A 21,060-nucleotide genomic window follows, 5' to 3' on the forward strand; every position below is an offset into this window, starting at 1 on the left:
GAAGACCAGACTCCAGCATGTTCTAAATGTCTGTATAGAATTTAGTGTGCAACCAGCATTGAGAACCACTGTCACAGCCTATCATTCCTGGGACAAACCTGGCTTGCTTCCAACGTGCACTGTAATATTCTGGTCTGAATTAAGTTACCTATGAGAGAGGAGAGGAGGAATGGAAAAAGAAAAGAGAAACCTAAAGAGATTCCCTGGGCAACCTTCTTCTTCTTCCTCCCCTCTGTCCCTCAGCTTCAAATTATGTCTCTATGTTGCCTGATACCAAACTTAAAGAGTTTTGAGGCAGAGTGACTTTTAGGGGAGGGGTGGGAAACTCAAAATGTCCAGGGGCTCGGTAAGTTCCATATATGAGAGAGGCAGCCCAGCAGGACCGAGACAGATGACTGCCCACAGGGCCCTCATTGGCTCTAACCAAACACTGATGTGTAATAATTATTCGATCCCAAAGGCCCCAGAGAAAGTAATTTTCTAAAGAGGCTAAAAATACAATTTTACCCGAAATGTCGCAATCTGCAAATGTTGGAAACTAACTCCTTTCTTTCCCCTCTTTTTTAAAAATTCTGAATAAGCTAAATAAAACACATCTGCAGGTTAAATGAAGCCCAAAGCCTACCAGCTTATGACCTATGACTTAAGGAACCATCCATTTTTCATGATTCAAATCTAGAAACACAGATCCAAAGACTGAAAACAGTAAAATACAGCTGGAACCCAGTGACAAGTTTGCTTAACTTATTAAAGGGCAGGTTTGAGTCTCTTAACCAGATGATGTTCATAAAACCACAGGCAGACAGTGCAGGACTTGCATGTAAGAGTTAACCCACACGGATTGGGAGGAGCTAGTTAAAGCTGCATCTTTCCTGAAATCATTTCCCTTTCATTTCCTTCCCCCATAAAACTCCAGGTGTGCCTTTCGTCTTGTCACATGTCAAAGAAGAGACTCTTTCCAAGTGATCTTCATTTCTTTGGCTACCATCTGTGCTCCCAAGCCTGGCTTCTAATAGGTATGCGGTTGTCAACACCATTGAGAGGAAGCATTTTACATAATAAATTCAGAATTCTTCTGAATTCCCTTCCCTGAGATTAGACTGATAGGATTTTGCCCAGAAAATATACAGGTAAGACAGACCCATGCTGACAAATCCTAAAGGGTAGAAGACATGAGCCATGGCATCAATTAAACTAGTAAAGAGGAAAAAAAAGTTAAGCGCTAGGTAAACTAAAGAACTGGAACAGGAATATACTGGAGAGGGCTGCAGAAAGGCAGCCTGTGGCTGGTAAAAGACAGAGGAAACCTTGTATACCTGTTTCCCTTCTCTCATCTAGGAAAGAGGGATTTCAGAGCCCTAAATGTCTGCTTTCCATGGTAATGTGGAGTATTAAATCATACCAACATATGTGAAGTTGGCTTGCAAAGTGGGAATTCTTTACAAATGTAAGGTGCTCCAATAGCTGGCTGGGCAGTAACATCCATTTTGTAGGAGATGTGCTCAGGAGGCTCCTCTCCCCAGAAAAAGTGACTGTGTGAGCCCTGATCACTTGGCCAACTGGGTGAGCTGCAGTGGAGACTGGCCAAGGAGGAGGAGGAAGAGACAGCAGATCAAGGCTGCTGGACCCGATTCCTACACCCCCAGCCACTGACTCCACAGTGGGCAATAGGCCTTGACCAGCTGACAGGTTGCAAACACAGAGATGGTCACGGAAGGAAGACTCTTGTTTCTTATATTTCTCCAGCCTCTAACACGGCCATTCCCAGCCCTGGAAGTCACTGTAAGATCCAAACGCTGTGGCACCCACCACCAATCTGACTTTATCACAAAAGCCACATGCTTATTATGGGACAGATTCAATACCACAATCACTGAAGGCATACCTACTGCATGCTTAGTATACTTTTGTACTAAGAAGTCACTGTGAAGAATTCGAACCGATTCTCTTCTTTCTCAATGGCCAGAATGCCAAATTTAATATATGTTAGAAACATTAGAGAGCTACTCACTGAAGGAGAAAAATACCCTGAAGGATAGAAGAAAGGAACTGATGGAACAGGAGTCAGCATGCGGCACAGAGTCTGGAAAAGGGAGCAGAGTAACTGCGATGCTGTGATGAGCGTCATGCAATGTCACGTCCTTTGTTGTTTGTAGAAAAGTTACAGTTAAGATTTAATGAGGACTTCCCTGGTGATACAGTGATGAGGACTTCACTTTCCAGCACAGGAGGTGTGCATTCAACCCCTGGTCAGGGAACTAAGATTCCACATGCCTTGAGGTAAAAAAAAAAAAAAAAAAAAAAACCCAAAGCATAAAAGAGAAGCAATATTGTAACAAATTCAATAAAGACTTCTTAAAAAATAGCTCACATCAAAAAAAATTTTTTTTTAAGATTTAATGGGTGTTTATTTTAGATGTCAGATTTATGTATTGAATATTTTTTGAATATGACACTGCTGGGACTGGTCAGAAGTCGGATCAATTTATTGTGTTACAAGCAGAGAAAAACCAAACACAAAGCTATATTTGTTCAAGTGATAAAAAAAAAAAATTCTTCTGCCAGTAAAGCTTACAGGCAATTTGAACACTTAGAGACCAACTGGTCAAAGCACCAGGGGAAAGCGTTATAAAGTAGATAGAACCAACAGGGGCCCTGATGGTAGAAAGGACTTTACAGGCAGAGGAAAGAGGAGGATTGGTGCGATGTGGAAAAAGAACCTGAGAAGGGACATATTTCCTTTTAAGCTACAATAGCTATAGAAGCCCAGGGCTTTCTCCAGTGGGAAGTTCTTTATAGCCATTATTATTATTATTAATTTGAAACTCGTGAAACCATGTACCCATATATTGCTACCCCACTTTACAGATTATAAAAAGAAGTTTTAGCTCTAAGGCTTGCTCAGTGGTCAGAGCCAGCAAGTGAAAGAATCAGGTCTCTGACTCCCAGCCCAGGAGTCTTTCCATCATACTCATCCTTAAAGAGGAGCCTAGATCTGCCAAGCCCCTCACATTCCCTAGCACCAAACTGGTGACTTCCAAAGCTTGTCCATGACGGAGGTGGGTCAGTAAGCAGTATTGAAAGAAAGGAAGATCTCTGGGCAGAAACAAGAGACAGAGTAATTAAAAAGGGGAAGCTATTTGATAGAAACATAGATAAGAGAAGGAAGAGAGTCCAGCCTTCATCCAAACGCAGTTAATTAGCTAAGCACCAAACACATGTAGATATCCCTAAATGCATTAAACTTATGTGCTGTGTAGCTCATCAGGGCTTAAAGAACAGACTTGTTCTCAGACAAGGACCCTACCCTAACTCTCCTGTGAAAAAGAATGAAAACAGTGACTCAAGAGCACAGCCACCTGCAGGAGCTAAAGCCTTTTGGAAGAAAGCAATCCATCCACACAGATGAAAGAAGCATATACATAGAGATGGTTTTGCTGTTGCTGGTAAGAGAGACATCAGCAAACCATCAGCTCAAAAATCTAGCTAAGAAGTACACAGAAATTTGAGAAATCCAATAGTGCAGTATTTCAGACTGCAAGGCCACAGAGGCAACAAAAAGTGTTTACATTCAGCCCCTAACATTAACCCTCTTTCTCCTCTTTCTACTGGTAAGCCTTATCAGGTTGGGAAATCAGACACTCTGTCTCTGGTCTTTTCTGAAAGGCATTTTCCCTTTGTGTGTGTCATCACATACATCACACACACAAATGCAAGGTGCACAGAATTATTCCACAGATGAGGAGGAAAAAGGAAAAAAATCATTGCAGAATTACTAGGGGTTTTCTTGACCACTTCTCTGTTTTCTTTCAGAATGTTAAGTAAATGGCAGAAGGTAAAGTCAGCTAAGTTTCAATCGTTCATAACTTGATCATGGCTGAGAACAGAGGCAGATGAGAAAAGAAAGAAAAACATGGTGGAATGAAAATGTTAGATGCAGTATCTGCATAGATTATGTTAATTTTCAGAAATAAATCACGATAGTTATGAGCTAGTAACATGAACCTTGTCCCACCTCCTACTGTTTCATGCCTGTCTCTTCCCAAGGGGTTCCTTTGGTGCCCCATGTAATGAAGGGCCCATGATTTTTTTTTCTTTTTTTTTAAATTTTATTTTATTTTCAAACTTTACATAATTGTATTAGTTTTGCCAAACATCAAAATGAATCCGCCACAGGTATACATGTGTTCCCCATCCTGAACCCTCCTCCCTCCCCATACCATCCCTCTGGGTCGTCCCAGTGCACTAGCCCCAAGCATCCAGTATTGTGCATCGAACCTGGACTGGCGACTCGTTTCATACATGATATTTTGCATGTTTCAATGCCATTCTCCCAAATCTTCCCAGCCTCTCCCTCTCCCATAGAGTCCATAAGACTGTTCTATACATCAGTGTCTCTTTTGCTGTCTCGTACACAGGGTTATTGTTACCATCTTTCTAAATTCCATATATATGTGTTAGTATACTGTATTGGTGTTTTTCCTTCTGGCTTACTTCATTCTGTATAATAGGCTCCAGTTTCATCCACCTCATTAGAACTGATTCAAATGTATTCTTTTTAATGGCTGAGTAATACTTCATTGTGTATATGTACCACAGCTTTCTTATCCATTCATCTGCTGATGGGCATCTAGGTTGCTTCCATGTCCTGGCTATTATAAACAGTGCTGCGATGAACATTGGGGTACACGTGTCTCTTTCCCTTCTGGTTTCCTCAGTGTGTATGCCCAGCAGTGGGATTGCTGGATCATAAGGCAGTTCTATTTCCAGTTTTTTAAGGAATCTCCACACTGTTCTCCATAGTGGCTGTACTAGTTTGCATTCGCACCAACAGTGTAAGAGGGTTCCCTTTTCTCCACACCCTCTCCAGCATTTATTATTTGTAGACTTTTGGATCGCAGCCATTCTGACTGGTGTGAAATGGTACCTCATAGTGGTTTTGATTTGCATTTCTCTGATAATGAGTGATGTTGAGCATCTTTTCATGTGTTTGTTAGCCTTCTGTATGTCTTCTTTGGAGAAATGTCTATTTGGTTCTTTGGCCCATTTTTTGATTGGGTCATTTATTTTTCTGGAGTTGAGCTGTAGGAGTTGCTTGTATATTTTTGAGATTAGTTGTTTGTCAGTTGCTTCATTTGCTATTATTTTCTCCCATTCTGAAGGCTGTCTTTTCACCTTGCTAATAGTTTCATTTGATGTGCAGAAGCTTTTAAGGTTAATTAGGTCCCATTTGTTTATTTTTGCTTTTATTTCCAATATTCTGGGAGGTGGGTCATAGAGGATCCTGCTGTGATGTATGTCAGAGAGTGTTTTGCCTATGTTCTCCTCTAGGAGTTTTATAGTTTCTGGTCTTACGTTTAGATCTTTAATCCATTTTGAGTTTATTTTTGTGTATGGTGTTAGAAAGTGTTCTAGTTTCATTCTTTTACAAGTGGTTGACCAGATTTCCCAGCACCACTTGTTAAAGAGATTGTCTTTAATCCATTGTATATTCTTGCCTCTTTTGTCAATTACTAGAACTAATCAATGACTATAGTAAAGTGGCAGGATATAAAATCAACACACAGAATTCCCTTGCATTCCTATACACTAATAATGAGAAAACTGAAAGAGAAATTAAGGAAACAATTCCATTCACCATTGCAACGGAAAGAATAAAATACTTAGGAGTATATCTACCTAAAGAAACTAAAGACCTATATATAGAAAACTATAAAACACTGGTGAAAGAAATCAAAGAGGACACTAATAGATGGAGAAATATACCATGTTCATGGATTGGAAGAATCAATATAGTGAAAATGAGTATACTACCCAAAGCAATTTATAGATTCAACGCAATCCCTATCAAGCTACCAACAGTATTCTTCACAGAACTAGAACAAATAATTTCACAATTTGTATGGAAATACAAAAAACCTCGAATAGCCAAAGTGATCTTGAGAAAGAAGAATGGAACTGGAGGAATCAACCTACCTGACTTCAGGCTCTACTACAAAGCCATAGTTATCAAGACAGTATGGTACTGGCACAAAGACAGAAATATAGATCAATGGAACAAATTAGAAAGCCCAGAGATAAATCCATGATTTTTTTATATGTTAATTTTCCTCTTTCCTAGCTGAACATCACACAGAGTTTCTTTGCTGATTACCATCTGAGTGACAGTTATTAAAAACAACTTCCATATTTATATGACGAGAAAGGTGAACATTCTGCAGCCTCAATCAACACTCAGGATTAAGTCTAGACAACCCATTATCTTGTGCAAAAAAAAAAAAAAGTTTATAACAGGATGGGATGGAGACCACTTATTTGAAGGAAAACATCCTTGAGATATTCAGAAGATGACTGAATATTAAGAATACAAAAATCTTTAGATATCTGTTTTCCTCACCTTTAATGTCTCTAAGAAAGAGGAATTCCGAAACAAAATGCCAGTATTGTATGAAGCATAAAATCTTCACCTGAAAGAGAACAGAATGGTCACTGAGAAGTGTAGCAGGCTGATACTCTGTTCTAGATGCTGCTGTAAGGACTTCACCATCTATGCTATCCTTATAACACCCTGCAACAAAGGATCCATCTCCATTTCACCCAGGCAGAGCAAAGAGATCAAGGGGGACACCCAAGCTCACCCAGGACTTCCAGACCTCAGACTTTTCACTTCTGTTCACTCATTCATTCCCTGGATCATCAATTTATTGAACAATCAACTCGGTGACAGGTTGTGTTAGGCACCATGGATGTAAAGACAGATGAAACATACTCTCTCACTCATGAAAGCTTTTATTATTTGTCTGTCGTAATTTTCAATACCACAGAAAATCTCTTTGAATGACATAACCTAATGACTGCAAAGAGGACACTGCCTATGATTAAAGCTCCCTTGCTTCTCTCTTCTTTTTCTCCTTCCTTCCCACCTTTCTTGTCTGTCCTTCATAAGGAGGAAAGAAGTTACAAAACTCAGTACATTAGATCCTGCAGTGCAATGTATGGTGGTCACTGAAATATAATGTCCCAAATAAGGCTTCCAAGAGAGTCGATTTCAGGTGTATCAGAAACAAAAAGGGTTGCACAGTTAAGTTTGTAAAACTGGGTACATGACACGCCCCTCCAACAATTCAAAACACAATCAGTATGTTAAAGGCTGCCAGAAAGATGTATTTAGCATCTCTCAAGACAGCACCCGCTAAAACTTTTTCAATCATTGGGATACTTACTTGGAAGAACTTGACAATTTCCCAAATATTAGCACCTGGAGGGAGAATTACACGGGGGCATAGTTTAATACTTCAATTGGGGGAAAATTTATGGATCTTTAATCCAAGGTACCACTTTGTAGAGGAGCACAGAATATAAGACCTGGGTTTGAGTCTATTATCTGTTGCATATGGGCTAAATAAACATAGACAAATTACTTAACCTCTGCAAGCCTTCCCTTTCCTTAGTAGTAAATAAACTGGATAATGCATGCTCTGCACTTATCATTGGAAAGATTAGAGATGATATATGTTTATACATACGCATATGTGTATGTAAATGAGTGTGTATATATATACATATATACATATATATATATATATATGTATACTGAGGGACTAAACAGTATACATACATACATATATATATATATATATATATATATATATACACATTGACATAGAAAACGTTGTTGTTGTCACTGTTAGTCACTCAAGTTGTGTCTAACTCTTCATGACTTCATGACTCCCTTGTGGGCCTGTAGCCCACAAGACTTCTCTGTCCATGGGATTTCCCAGGCAAGAATACTGGAGTGGATTGCCATTTCTTTATCCAGCGGATCTTCTCGACCCAGAGATTGAACCCGTGTTTCCTGTACTGGCAGCTGGATTCTTTACCACTGCATCACCTGGGAAGCCCATACATAGACACACATATATATGAATATATATATATATATGTGTGTGTATGTATATATATATATATATATATATATATATATGTATATATATACATTTTAATGCCTTGTAAACAAATGCACAATAATTGGTGTCCACTTTTAAATACAGAATATAATTCAGTTGACCCACAATGAAAAAGGTGTATATTCTAATCTATTGTTCCATTCTTTATGAATATCTTTGAGCTGCTCAGTTCAGTTCAGTTCAGTCACTCAGTCGTGTCCAACTCTTTGCGACCCCATGAATCACAGCATGCCAGGCTACCCTGTCCATCACCAATTCCCAGAGTTCACTCACTCACATCCATCGAGTCAGTGATGCCATCCAGCCATCTCATCCTCTGTCGTCCCCTTTTCCTCCTGCCCCCAATCCTTCCCAGCATCAGAGCCTTTTCCAATGAGTCGACTCTTCACATGAGGTGGCCAAAGTACTGGAGTTTCAGCTTTAGCATCATTCCTTCCAAAGAAATCCCAGGGCTGATCTTCAGAATGGAATGGCTGGATCTCCTTGCAGTCCAAGGGACTCTCAAGAGTCTTCTTCAACACCACAGTTCAAAAGCATCAATTCTTCGGCGCTCAGCTTTCTTCACAGTCCAACTCTCACATCCATACATGACCACTGGCTGCTAGCCATCCACATTTTTACAGAGATATTTGGAGAAATGGCATTTTTTAAAGAAACAATTGACTGGAGTCATTCCTACATGAAATACATTTAGAATAAGAAAATTGGCTTTTACTGTAGTTGGCAGTGTGATCCAATCAATTTAACTAACTTGCAAGAGACTGAAAGGAAATTACAAAAGGTAAAAGAAAACTTTGCATGAGTCTTTGTGTTTCTCCCTTGTAATGTAATACCAGACCACCTGATCTGCCTCTTGAGAAACCTATATGCAGGTCAGGAAGCAATAGTTAGAACTGGACATGGAACAACAGACTGGTTCCAAATAGGAAAAGGAGTACGTCAAGACTGTATATTGTCACCCTGCTTATTTAACTTCTATGCAGAGTACATCATGAGAAACGCTGGGCTGGAAGAAGCACAAGCTGGAATCAAGACTGCCAGAAGAAATATCAATAACCTCAGATATGCAGATGACACCATCCTTATGGCAGAAAGTGAAGAAGAACTAAAGAGCCTTTTGATGAGAGTGAAAGAGGAGCGTGAAAAAGTTGGCTTACAGCTCAACATTCAGAAAACGAAGATCATGGCATCTGGTCCCATCATTTCATGGCAAATAGATGGGGAAACAGTGGACACAGTGGCTGATTTTATTTTGGGGGCTCCAAAATCATTGCACCATGAAATTAAAAGACACTTACTCCTTGGAAGGAAAGTTATGACCAACCTAGACAGCATATTCAAAAGCAGAGACGTTATGTTGCCAACAAAGGTCCATCTAGTCAAAGCTATGGTTTTTTCAGTAGTCACGTATGGATGTGAGAGTTGGACTATAAAGAAAGCTGAGCGCCGAAGAATTGATGCTTTTGAACTGTGGTGTTGGAGAAGACTCTTGAGAGTCCCTTGGACTGCAAGGAGATCCAACCAGTCCATCTTAAAGGAAATCAGTCCTGGGTGTTCATTGGAAGGACTGATGTTGAAGCTGAAACTCCAATACTTTGGCCACCTGATGCAAAGAGCTGATTCATTTAAAAAGACCCTGATGCTGGGAAAGATTGAGGGCAGGAGGAGAAGGGGACGACAGAGGATGAGATGGTATCACCAACACAATGGACGTGGGTTTGGGTGGACTCCAGGAGTTGGTGATGGATAGGGAGGCCTGGCGTGCTGTGGTTCATGGGGTCACAAAGAGTCGGACACAACTGAGCGACTGAACGGAACTGAACTGAACTTGTAATGTATTTGCTTCGTGGCTGTTTCTTTTTTTTTCCATGTTGTGTTTGCTTGCCTTCACTACAAAAATTAAACAAAAATTTTTAAATTACATTACTAATTATCAAATTCAAGAATAAAATGGAATTTCTTGACATCCCTTTATCTAAAACAAGGGATTTGCCAGGTTAGGCTTCACAGTCCTATACTTCCTTTCTTAAGCTCTAATATAATATGGTAGCTAAAAGCTCAAATATAACTGTATTTGAGACTATTATTTTTAACATATCTTTCCTTTCCACAATTATTTGTATTCAGCATTGTAACCATATTTACAAAATAATCTAGATAATCTTTCTTAGTCTTTTCAATTAAGAATATTATGAAAATATGAAAAGAATATTATGAAGAATTAAGTAAATTTATATTAGTACCAGCTTAAGATGATCTTGAAAGATGTTACCATAAGTCTGCATATAATAAGCTCATTTCTTTATAAATATATTCCAAAAATGTATCTTAAAAGCTATATATCAAAATGGTATTAACAAAGGGTATGACTAGAAAGTGAGATTGAGTGATTTTTATATATTTTGTCTACCTTGTATTTTCTAATTTTTCTAAAATGAACACGTAAGTTTTGTTTAATAAAGAAAAAAAGGGCTTTTAGGTAAAGAAAGCTAAGTGAGTGCTTGTATTTGCATATACTACCCCCAAGATTCTCCACAAAATGACAATTAAAGGATTTTATAAAGATATAGCCCATTAGAGTAAAGAGCAAGAGAAAAGACAACCATCACCTAATTCTGGAAGCTAGAAAGCAGATGACCCATGGTAATTGACTTAGCAGACCCAAGAAAGCAGAATACTAAGCTGATAGTGGGAAAAACCATGAAAAACCCAATTTACCCTGAAGAACACCCAAAAGACTCCAAAACTGGCTGCACCAGGTATCTCTGTAAATGGGAGTGAGAGTCAGACGAAAGAAGGATTGTGTGAGTCTGTTTAAGAAGTAAGGAGATCCCCAAGTCCTCTCCATGACTTCATGTGGCCAGACAACTGCCCCGCCCTCCTCTCAAGCTTCCCCAACCCATTCATAATACTGGAAGTTAAAGCTCTAGACAGAGCACAACAGAACGTCCTGGACAAGGAGGCATCAGACACAGGTGAGAATGGGTGTACTGAGCCATGCTCAAAGTAAAGGGATTGAGGACAGTCTGAACACCACCAATCTTTCCTTGTTTGAGCAGTTCCCAAAATTCCGGCAATAAGATTTTATACCTCCTTCAAGCAGGAAATTAGAAGAGCTTTATCTAGCATACCTGACCAGTCCAAAAAGAAAGACTTAACAAGAGTAAAACAGCCCAGTCAGTTCAAAATACAGCAACATCAACAATCAATAAGCTCCATCCAAGTGCTCCTTGGCTGTGAATTGTATTGATGGATCTTGAGAATACAAGTACTGAATAGAAACAAAACCAAAGTCGCCCCATAAATATGAAAATATACCAGAAGGGAATGAAAAGAGTGTGATATTCGTGTCCATGTGGGGTGAGGTCCCTGAGCACATCTGTGTGTCTGGAGAAATCAGAAGGATAAATCCTCCCCCTCCATTGTGGGAAGCAGCAATACAAGTATGTCTTGTGAAGACATTGAGTAGATTCTCTTAGAACTTACTTCTAAGAGCTGGAACAACTGACCTCTGAGAAGGTAGAGATGATAGAAAGTTGGGGCCGGAGGGCCGCTGCTGCTCTTCATAACAAGCTCTACCGAACTCTCTGCTTCATTCAACTATGTTAAAAACAAAAGAAGTGAGACAATTATTTTGTTACATGACAAGATACATAGAAGTCTTCAAAATATAAGCCACATTCTTCAAACATAATATGGTGAAATTAGATATTTATGCCAGTGTGCTCAGTTGCTTCAGTCGTGTCTGATTCTTTGAGACCCCCATGCTACTACAGCCCGCCAGGCTCCACTGTCCATGGGATTCTCCAAGCAAGAATACTAGAGTGGGTTGTCATGCCCTCCTCCAGGGGATCCTCCCCACCCAGGGATCGAACCTGGGTCTCCCGCATCTCCCTCATTGCAGGTGGATTCTTTACTGCTGAGCCACCGGGGAAGCCCTAGATATTTATAGACCAAAGTTAAAAAATATAATTGACAATTTTTTCTAATATAAGCTCCTAGCAAACAAGGTGGGGCAAGAAGAGAATGTCATAAATAATCCCATATCAGGATTAAAACAAAATCACTCCCTTCTCCATTAGCTCCGTGCCAAATAATTCAAAAATAAAGGAGAAAGTGTCTGCAGCCCATCCTATGAAATCCATGCAAACCTCCAGATCCAGAGCTTGGTTCTCTGCCAGTCAGCTCAGAGTCAGAGTCATGTCTTATATCATATGCCAAAACAACATTTGTAACAGCTAAAAGAGTAACATACTTCTTAAAATATACCCAAGAAAACATAGGAAGCTGTTTAACAGATATGAGGTTTAGAAAATCCATTTACACTATAAAACAATTAGTCAAATCACAAAGTAGGTATTGGCATATTTGAATACAATGATTTTTTTAACTTCTGTGACAAAAAAAGAATCTAAGTAAAAAAAGTTAGATGATTAATTAGTGAAAACTGGATGAACATCTATACTAAGTGAAAAAATTACAAATCAACAAGATCAATGCTAGTAGGTCAATAGAAAAAGAAGGGAAAGAATATGAGCAGAAAATTTATAAAAGAACAAAGAACTGACAGATACTAAGCATTTGAAAAATGGAAACTGTGCTCAACTTTTTAAAATACAAATTAAAATTCCTATCACATGGTAATAATATTTTTAAGGGTAATGTATAATACTAGTAGGAGTGAGAAAAGCAAGTATTTTTATATATTGCTATTGGAAATTTAACTTGGAAAGCTGTTTGGCAATATGCATTAAGAGCCATAAAAGTGTTCACACTTTTGAATCAATAATACCACTTCCAGAAATCTATCCTAAGTAAATGATAGATGTAGTAAAAGATTTATGTACAAAAATATTTATCACTCAATTATAATCCCACAATATGGAAAAGATTCAGTAAATTATAGTACAGTCCTGTAACAGAATATTAGGTAGAAATTAAAAGTCATATTTTTGAAGAATATTTAATAGCATAGGTAAATATTTATGACAAAATATTAATGATAAAAACACATGGTACAAATTATATATAGTAATGATTTCAATTTTATAATATTCACATATATCAAGCTTTGCTATTTATGCATATTATTCTATATGTATATTCAAAAATATGAGAAGGAAATAAATTAAAGACAATAATAGTTAACCTCAGGTAAAAGGAGTATGGGTGAATTGGACTTTCCTTTTTCCTAAGTTTTCCGAACATTTTTATAGTGAGTATGAATTGCTTTCAACTGACAAATGTAAAAGAAGTAAAGCAGTGACTAACTCTACCATAAAATACATGAACACTAACAACAAATTCAAATTTTCATAATCCTGGTTTTGTGAAAAACTGGACACAGACTGAAGTGTGACGTTTCTTGATAAATCCTTCATAAAAGACAGAATTCATGCATATGCATGAATACAAGTAGAAATGGAATTATAAAGGCTTTTACTTACTGTTTACCATGTGCAAGGCACTATAACCTAATATTTGTCCTGCACCCTCTCATCTGTGAGGTTCTCATTATCAAGTCCCCATTTATGGATGAGGAAACTGAGATTAAAAGGTTAAATGGCTATTACAGGTCACCCTGCTAGGAAGTACGCCTGCCAAGCCTCACAGTGAAGACGGACTCCAGCTGCACAGCTTTTGACCTCTGTGGATCTCAATCTTGACTACATAGTCCCACCATCAGGAAAGCTTTAAAAAAAAAAAAAAAAACCAAAAACCCAGACCCCACCCTAGAAAAATTCAATCAGAGTCTCTAGGAATAAAGACAAGAATTCTTGGAAGAACTCTGAACATAAGTTTAAGGTATAACCAGATTGAGAATCCACAAGTCTAGCCAAAGTTTATCAACTTGTAGTTATGATTAACAGGAGGCTCTGCCAGATCCTGATGCATCAAGCCTGGGGTGGAATCAGGGATCTGCATCCTATACACACACATCAGAGAGTTTAGTTCTGAAGCAGGTGGTTCCACAGCTTGCCATTTGGTTAAAGGTCAGTATGCTCTATTGAAAATACATAGATACATATGCATATACCATGTTAGTATATGTGCATGAACATATGTGTGGATGTATGTACATATAAGTTTGTTCCTAAGTTGTCCAGTGTGGAAAACTGACCAAGATTATTCTTCTATACTTTGCTACTCAAAGGTGATACATAAACCAATGGCATTTGTGTCAGCTGGGAACTACTAATAATTAGAATCACGGAATTTCAGGCCCTATCTCAGACCTACTAAGTCAGAATCTGCATTTTAATAAGATCCCATTTAATACAAACACACACACACAGTAAAGATACAGGAACACTATTCTAAATCCCAACAAAGCTAGCTATGACCATGCCTAGCAGTATGAGCACAAACACCAATTGTCTTTAATTTGTTGAGGCCTCTTCCCTCATCTTTGGGATCCTAGGACCACGTAGGGGTTTACATAGTCTTGGAAACATGGAGAAGGTGCTCTGCTGCTTGAAGACGCATCTTGGCGGTCACCCTGAAAGGCCCCTTGTCTAGGCAAGCACAGTCCATCTGAAGGTAGTAGCTGCTGTGCTTGAAGCATCTCCCATCTTTATACTCCAGACCCTTTGCCTGTGGACAAGCACTACCTGGTGTTCCATCCTGGACATTCATACCATCATGCCCCATCAGTGGGCACAGGAAAGGGTCCAGTTCAGCATTTAGAGCTTCTTGTTCACCACATCACAGGAAATTCCAGCCTCCTCCCTTAGAAGTCCTAGGGCTTCCCAACAAAGATTTAAAGGGGCTTTCTTTTGCTAACCACAGAAATCCAAGGAAATAACTAATTCTCTGGAAACAAGGGAGGCCAGAATATAGACACTGCCGTGGTTGCAAGAGTGTGGAATCGCTGCTTTTCCACTTTTCTTCAGTCTCCTAACCAAAGAGAAAGACCAAAAAAATGGCATTTCAAGAAATTATCCCTCATTATATGCACACATATTTTATATTTTCAGGGAGAAATTTTAAGCAGTCTCAGGAATTTTGAGGTATCTATACATAAAAAATCAATATGCCACTTACAAATTAGCACTGTATCTTATCACAAGCTTCCTCATTGCTACCAATCAGAAAGGTTTGAATGACTAGGTAAATGAGAAAAGAAACAAATGAAGTAACGGATATTTTCAGCCACAGTTATATCATTTTCAAATCAATATTTCATGTACTCATATCGCCTTTCTCTCAAACAATGATATTGCACTATAGACCTTTTCCCCACTTACTTTCAATATGACAGTTGTTAAAGGTAACTATCAACAAGATTGAACCAAAGCAAATGTGTGGGAACTAGGTGGCAAGAGCACAGGCCTCTCCGACCTCTGTCCATACCTGGCTCACCATAAAACAGACCTTGACAGGTTTAGATGCGTGGTAAAATACTCGCTGGTTTTGTGACTCAGGTTCAAGGTCCAGCTCTGAGAGACAAGAATTCCTCAACAGTTGCTTCCACATGAATACTATAGAAAGAGCCTACACTCCAGGTCTGAAGGGAGAAAGACAAACTCTCTAGTCCAGTACAAGTATTTGTCTAATGAAGTGCACTGACTGCAGTAGCTTTGGGACTTCTAAGGCTAACTGTCCTTTCTACAAATCACAGTAAAGATCCAAAGTGCTCTGACCCCAACACCTGCCACAGAAAGAACAGATGACTCACAACCCAGAGGTCCTGGTTTTCAACAGGATGTTGTGGCTCAAATTATTCATGGAGTGACTCTACTGTGGTGATTAAAGCAGAGTGGTAATACTTTGCATATGTCTGTGCTACAGGCATTTTTCATGGCATGACGGCAAATTTCTTACACGGATACCCAGACGAGGGTAAGTGAGAGGGACAAATCTTTCAACTCAATAAAAGAGGGCAAATTTAGAAGGAAAATCTTGGTGGCAGCAAGCCAGAAGCCAAAAAGAGTGAACAGAATCACATCATAAAATTTTGTGGGTGATGATATACAAATGACAAAAAAATAAAATATTACCACTTAGTATGTCTCTTAATTATGCCCATCATGGTTTATACATTCTACATACATTTATATACCATAAAGAACTCACAGGGGTACTATGTTATACTCAAAATATATATAGTCTCCCCAGTGGAAGAGAACTGAGAGGTAAGAAATGCAACTGTGTTTACACAGCCAACTAACATTTGACAAGGGAGCCAAGAAAACTCAATGAGCACAAGATGGTCTCTTTAATAAATGGCATTGGGGAAACTAGACACCAACACATAGAAAAATTAAACTGGACCCCTATCTATACAACTCACAAAATTTAACTTGAAATGGATTAAAGATTTAAGTATAAGCACTGAAATTATAAAACTCCTAGAAGAAAACAGGGGAAAATTCCTCGACATTAGTCTTGACAATGATTTTTTGTATATGACACCAAAAGCATGAGCAAGGAAATGAAAAGTCAATAAGTGGGACTACATCAAACTAAAAAGTTTTTGCACAGCAAAGGAAAGCATCAACAAAATGAAAAGGCAACCTGAAGACAGGAGAAAATATGTGCAAATAATATCTCTGATAAAGGGGTAATATCCAAAATATGTAAAGAACTGATACAACTCAACAGCAAAAAAAAAAAAAAAATGAATAATACAATTTAAAAATGGGAGAGGAACTGAATAGACATTTTTCCATACAGATGTCCAATAAGTATATACAAAATGGTACTCAACATCACTAAACATCAAGAAAATACAAATCAAAGCCACAATGAGGTATCACTTCACACCTGTTAGAATGGCTATCATCAAAAAGCCAAGAGCTAACTTGTTGGTAGGATACAGAGAAAAGAGAACACTTGCACACTGTTGATGAGAAAGTAAATTGGTACAGCCATGGGAAAACAGTATGAAGGTTTCTCAAAAAATAAAAAATAGAACTATTACATGATCCTGCAGTTACACTTCTGGGTATATATCCCAATGAAACAAAAAATAGGATCTCAAAGAATTATCCACACTCCCAAATTCATTGCAGAATTATTTACTATAGCCAAGATATGGAAACAAGCTAAGTGTTCACCAACAGATGAATGGATAAATAAGATGTGATACAAATATCAGACCCACACACATATACACAAAAGTGTCCTCTGAACAACACAAGTTTGAACTATGAGGGTCCACATATACGCAGATTTTTTTCAATAGTAAATATTACAATGCTACACAATCTGAGGTTGGTTGACTCCTCAGATGCAGAACCTCAGATACAGAGGAATCACGGACATGGAGGAACTGTGGTGTATATGGAGTAACTGTGGTATATATGGAGGAACTGCGTATACAGAGAGTTGATCACACGTTTTGCTCAGATGTCCACTGCATATAGGGTCAGCAACCCTAACTCACACATTGTTCAAGGGGCAACTGTACTTGCAAGTTGCTAAGAGAGTATATTTTAAATATTTTCACCAAAGAAAAGACATGTTTAATGATATGGTGTGGTAAAGATGTTAGCTAATGCTATGGTGGTAATTATTTTGCATTAAGTATATAAGGGTATCAGATCAACACTGTACACCTTAAACTTACATAATGTTATATGTCAGTGACATCACAATAAAGCTGGAAATAAAAAAATGAATAAACAGGTTCTGTGAAAGTTATAAAATAAAATGTATTCAAAGTGGGGAATAGACATACATATATATACATATATGTGGGTGTGTGTGCATATATTCTTTTAAAAAGATGGAGTTTATTCAATTAGTTTTCTAAAGGTAATTGTGTAAATATTTAAAGATAAATTAATATTTCATAGAATAACTGCTTTCATAAATTAAATATGTAGCCCTTAGTTGGTATGGCTCAGATATTCTGAGTTTCAGAATTCCTTAAGAGAATTCCTATCTTAAAGACTATTGTATGGAAAATTCATTTCATATGCTATAAACTTTTCAACACTTTGTGTTGGAGTATAACTTTCTATTTCTCTAGTTGAACATCACAAACCATGCAGAATCTATGTAGGAATACACCTGGAAAATGTAAAGGCCTTGAATTTTAAGGAAAAAAAATGCTTCACTAATATCCAGCATTTTATTCTCAGAAAAGGCAGAGCAATAAAGATTCCATAAACATTCAAAAAATTTCCTAAGAGTTCAAAAAGTTAAGGAATTTTGTAACATCAATAAAGATTTCACTGAACAAAAAATTCCTTAAAGTACTACCCTCGCAAAGTAGTTAGTACTTCTACTTTGTTTAAGTAAAACTGTATTTTGTTTAAAGAAAATTGGAAATGACTCCCTAGTCAACTCACTCAAACCCCCACCATGTATACCATTACAGAGAAACATTTCAAAAATGCAAAAGATCGATCATGTGTGGCTGTTTAGTTGTTTAAAGTTCTCGTAAGCTTCTATTCATGTGGATTTTCTACTTCTTATCTCTTCCTTACAAGTTGAATCTGGCCAGGCACCACGAAAATTCACGTTTAACATGAAGCTAGGAGAAAATGGCTGTGTCCACACAAATCCAATGCCAACTTTGGAAATAAGACCCAAGGGCAAGTCTTCATATGGTAGACCAGTCAGTTGTGTGCCCACCATGTACCTGAGTATACAGTTGGTTTGTAAGTACCTGGAAGATGAAGACTCAACCACACTTGTTCTCATCGCTGTATCAACAGCAACAAGCACAGGGCTTGCAATGGAACTGCTGCTCAATAAACATTAAAATGAACAGAATAGGAGTTCTTAAACATCCATGTTTAAATATTACCAAAAAATACAAAATGCTAAATAAAAAGCCTACCACAGAACCATTCAGGAACTTATGTTAACTCCTCTGTTCCCAATTGTATGCTCAATAAAGTGAAAATTAAGAGAAAAATATATAATGCCATGTCTACTCTTGAGAGGCAGGCCTGAGACAAGAGTTGAGAGCATAAAAATTAGAATCAGACAGTCCTGGGTTCCCAGTCTGGCTTTGCTAACTGGGCAAGTTATTAACCAGTCTGTGCTTCCACCTTCTCAACCCTGAAATGAGATAAAAACATACTTTACAAAGTTATTTTGAAACTTGGACAGCAAAAGAGACACTGATGTATAGAACAGTCTTATGGACTCTGTGGGAGAGGGAGAGGGTGGGAAGATTTGGGAGAGTGACATTGAAACATGTAGAATATCATGTAAGAAACGAGTTGCCAGTCCAGGTTCGATGTGCGATACTGGATGCTTGGGGCTGGTGCACTGGGACGACCCAGAGGGATGGTGTGGGGAGGGAGGAGGGAGGAGGGTTCAGGATGGGGAACACATGTATGCCTGTGGCGGATTCATTTTGATATTTGGCAAAACTAATACAATTACGTAAAGTTTAATAATAAAATAAAATTAAAAAAAAAAAAAGAAACTTGGAGGTGATACACATAATTAATGTGCTAACAGGTACCTAACAAAACATCACTACTATTATGAGATACAAATATTTTAAGAAATTAATGTAAAATTGTTAGAGAACAGACAAGAAAGGCACTGAATTATGTAGAACTGTCTAAAAAAGCAACAGGAATTCAGAGAGAAGCCAGCCAGAACACTTACGTATGTCTTTATGGAGAAGGCCAGGAAGAGAGCTGAACCTTGAAGAGCAGGCAAGTTCAGCAGGGACAGTGATGGTGGGAGAAGAGGCCAGCAAGGGTAATAAAAGATGGAGATGGTGTCTGAGTGAATGATGGGTACAAGGGAGCAGGGTGTGTGGAGGAAAGGAGAGAAGAAAGGGCGTACTGCTGGTGGGACCACGGGAGAAGCAGCACCTCCAGTTGCTCCATGATAAGCTGTGGAAAGACTTTCTATCTGACTGATTCCTGAGTAACGCCTTTCCTAAATTCATCAAAATTAGAGAATGAGATCGAGAATCTCTCCAATGCAAGGAGTTGTCATAAAGAAAACTGATGGAGGGGAGGTCAAGAGATTGTGTGATCCTGCAACTCAAGCACTCAAAGAAAGTAAAGTCACTCAGTTGTATCCATCTGACTCTTTGCAACCCCACGGACTGTAGCCTATCAGGCTCCTTCATCATTGGGTTTTTCCAGGCAAGAATACTAGAGTGGGTTGCCATTTTCTTCTCCAGGAGATCTCCCCGACCCAGGGATTGAACCCAGGTCTTCTGCATTGTAGGCAGACGCTTTACTGTCTAAGCCACCAGGGAAGTCCTTAAGTGCTCAAAACTACATTATTTTCAGGAACTTGAATCTCTAATATATGTAGAGTACATCATGAGAAACGTTGGGCTGGAAGAAGCATGAGTTGGAATCAAGATTGCCGGGAAAAATATCAATAACCTCAGATATGCAGATGACACCACCCTTATGGCAGAAAGTGAAGAGGAACTAAAGAGCCTCTTGATGAAAGTCAAAGAGGAGAGTGAAAAGGTTGTCTTAAAGCTCAACATTCAGAAAACGAAGATCATGGCATCTGGTCCCATCACTTCATGGGAAATAGATGGGAAAACAGTGGAAACAGTGTCAGACTTTATTTTTGTGGGCTCCAAAATCACTGCAGATGGCGACTGCAGCCATGAAATTAAAAGACACTTACTCCTTGGAAGGAAAGTTATGACCAACCTAGACAGCATATTCAAAAGCAGAGACATTACTTTGCCAACAAAGGTCCGTCTAGTCAAGGCTATGGTTTTTCCAGTGGTCATGTATGGATGTGAGAGTTGGACTGTGAAGAAAGCTGAGCGCCAAAGAATTTATGCTTTTGAACTGTGGTACTGGAGAAGACTCCTGACAGTCCCTTGGACTGCAAGGAGATCCAACCAGCCCATTCTAAAGGAGATCAGCCCTGGGTCTTCTTTGGAAGGGATGATGTTAAAGCTGAAACTCCAGTACTTTGGCCACCTCATGCGAAGAGTTGACTCATTGGAAAAGACTCTGATGCTGGGAGGGACTGGGGGCAGGAGGAAAAGGGGACAACAGAAGATGAAATGGCTAGATGGCATCACCGACTCTATGGACGTGAGTTTGAGTGAACTCTGGGAGTTGGTGACGGACAGGGAGGCCTGGCGTGCTGCGATTCATGGGGTCACAAAGAGTTGGACATGACTGAGTGACTG

At 38.7% G+C, this 21,060-nt stretch overlaps 1 protein-coding gene across 11 annotated transcripts in view; it reads right to left on the reverse strand.

Moving 5' to 3' along the window:
* Positions 1-21,060, reverse strand: part of DMRT2 (doublesex and mab-3 related transcription factor 2) — a 347,384-nt gene that overhangs the window by 131,844 nt on the left and 194,480 nt on the right. For 5 of the 11 annotated variants that reach the window (XR_015169656.1, XR_015169655.1, XR_015169660.1 and 2 more), the window contains 3 exons: positions 11,843-11,905; positions 11,477-11,567; positions 6,398-6,467 (listed from right to left, as the gene is read on the reverse strand). The exons of 1 other annotated variant lie outside the window; for it this stretch is intronic. The gene's annotated coding sequence lies outside the window, so the exon portion shown is untranslated. The remainder of the gene's footprint in view (positions 1-6,397; positions 6,468-11,476; positions 11,568-11,842; positions 11,906-21,060) is intronic. 5 more of the 11 variants (XR_015169658.1, XR_015169662.1, XR_015169657.1 and 2 more) reach the window with 3 other exon arrangements.

Source organism: Bos grunniens, chromosome 8 (assembly GCF_055505025.1).
Source record: "Bos grunniens cultivar Pamir isolate PY7600 chromosome 8, Bosgru_T2T1.0, whole genome shotgun sequence".
Classification (NCBI taxonomy): domain Eukaryota; kingdom Metazoa; phylum Chordata; class Mammalia; order Artiodactyla; family Bovidae; genus Bos; species Bos grunniens.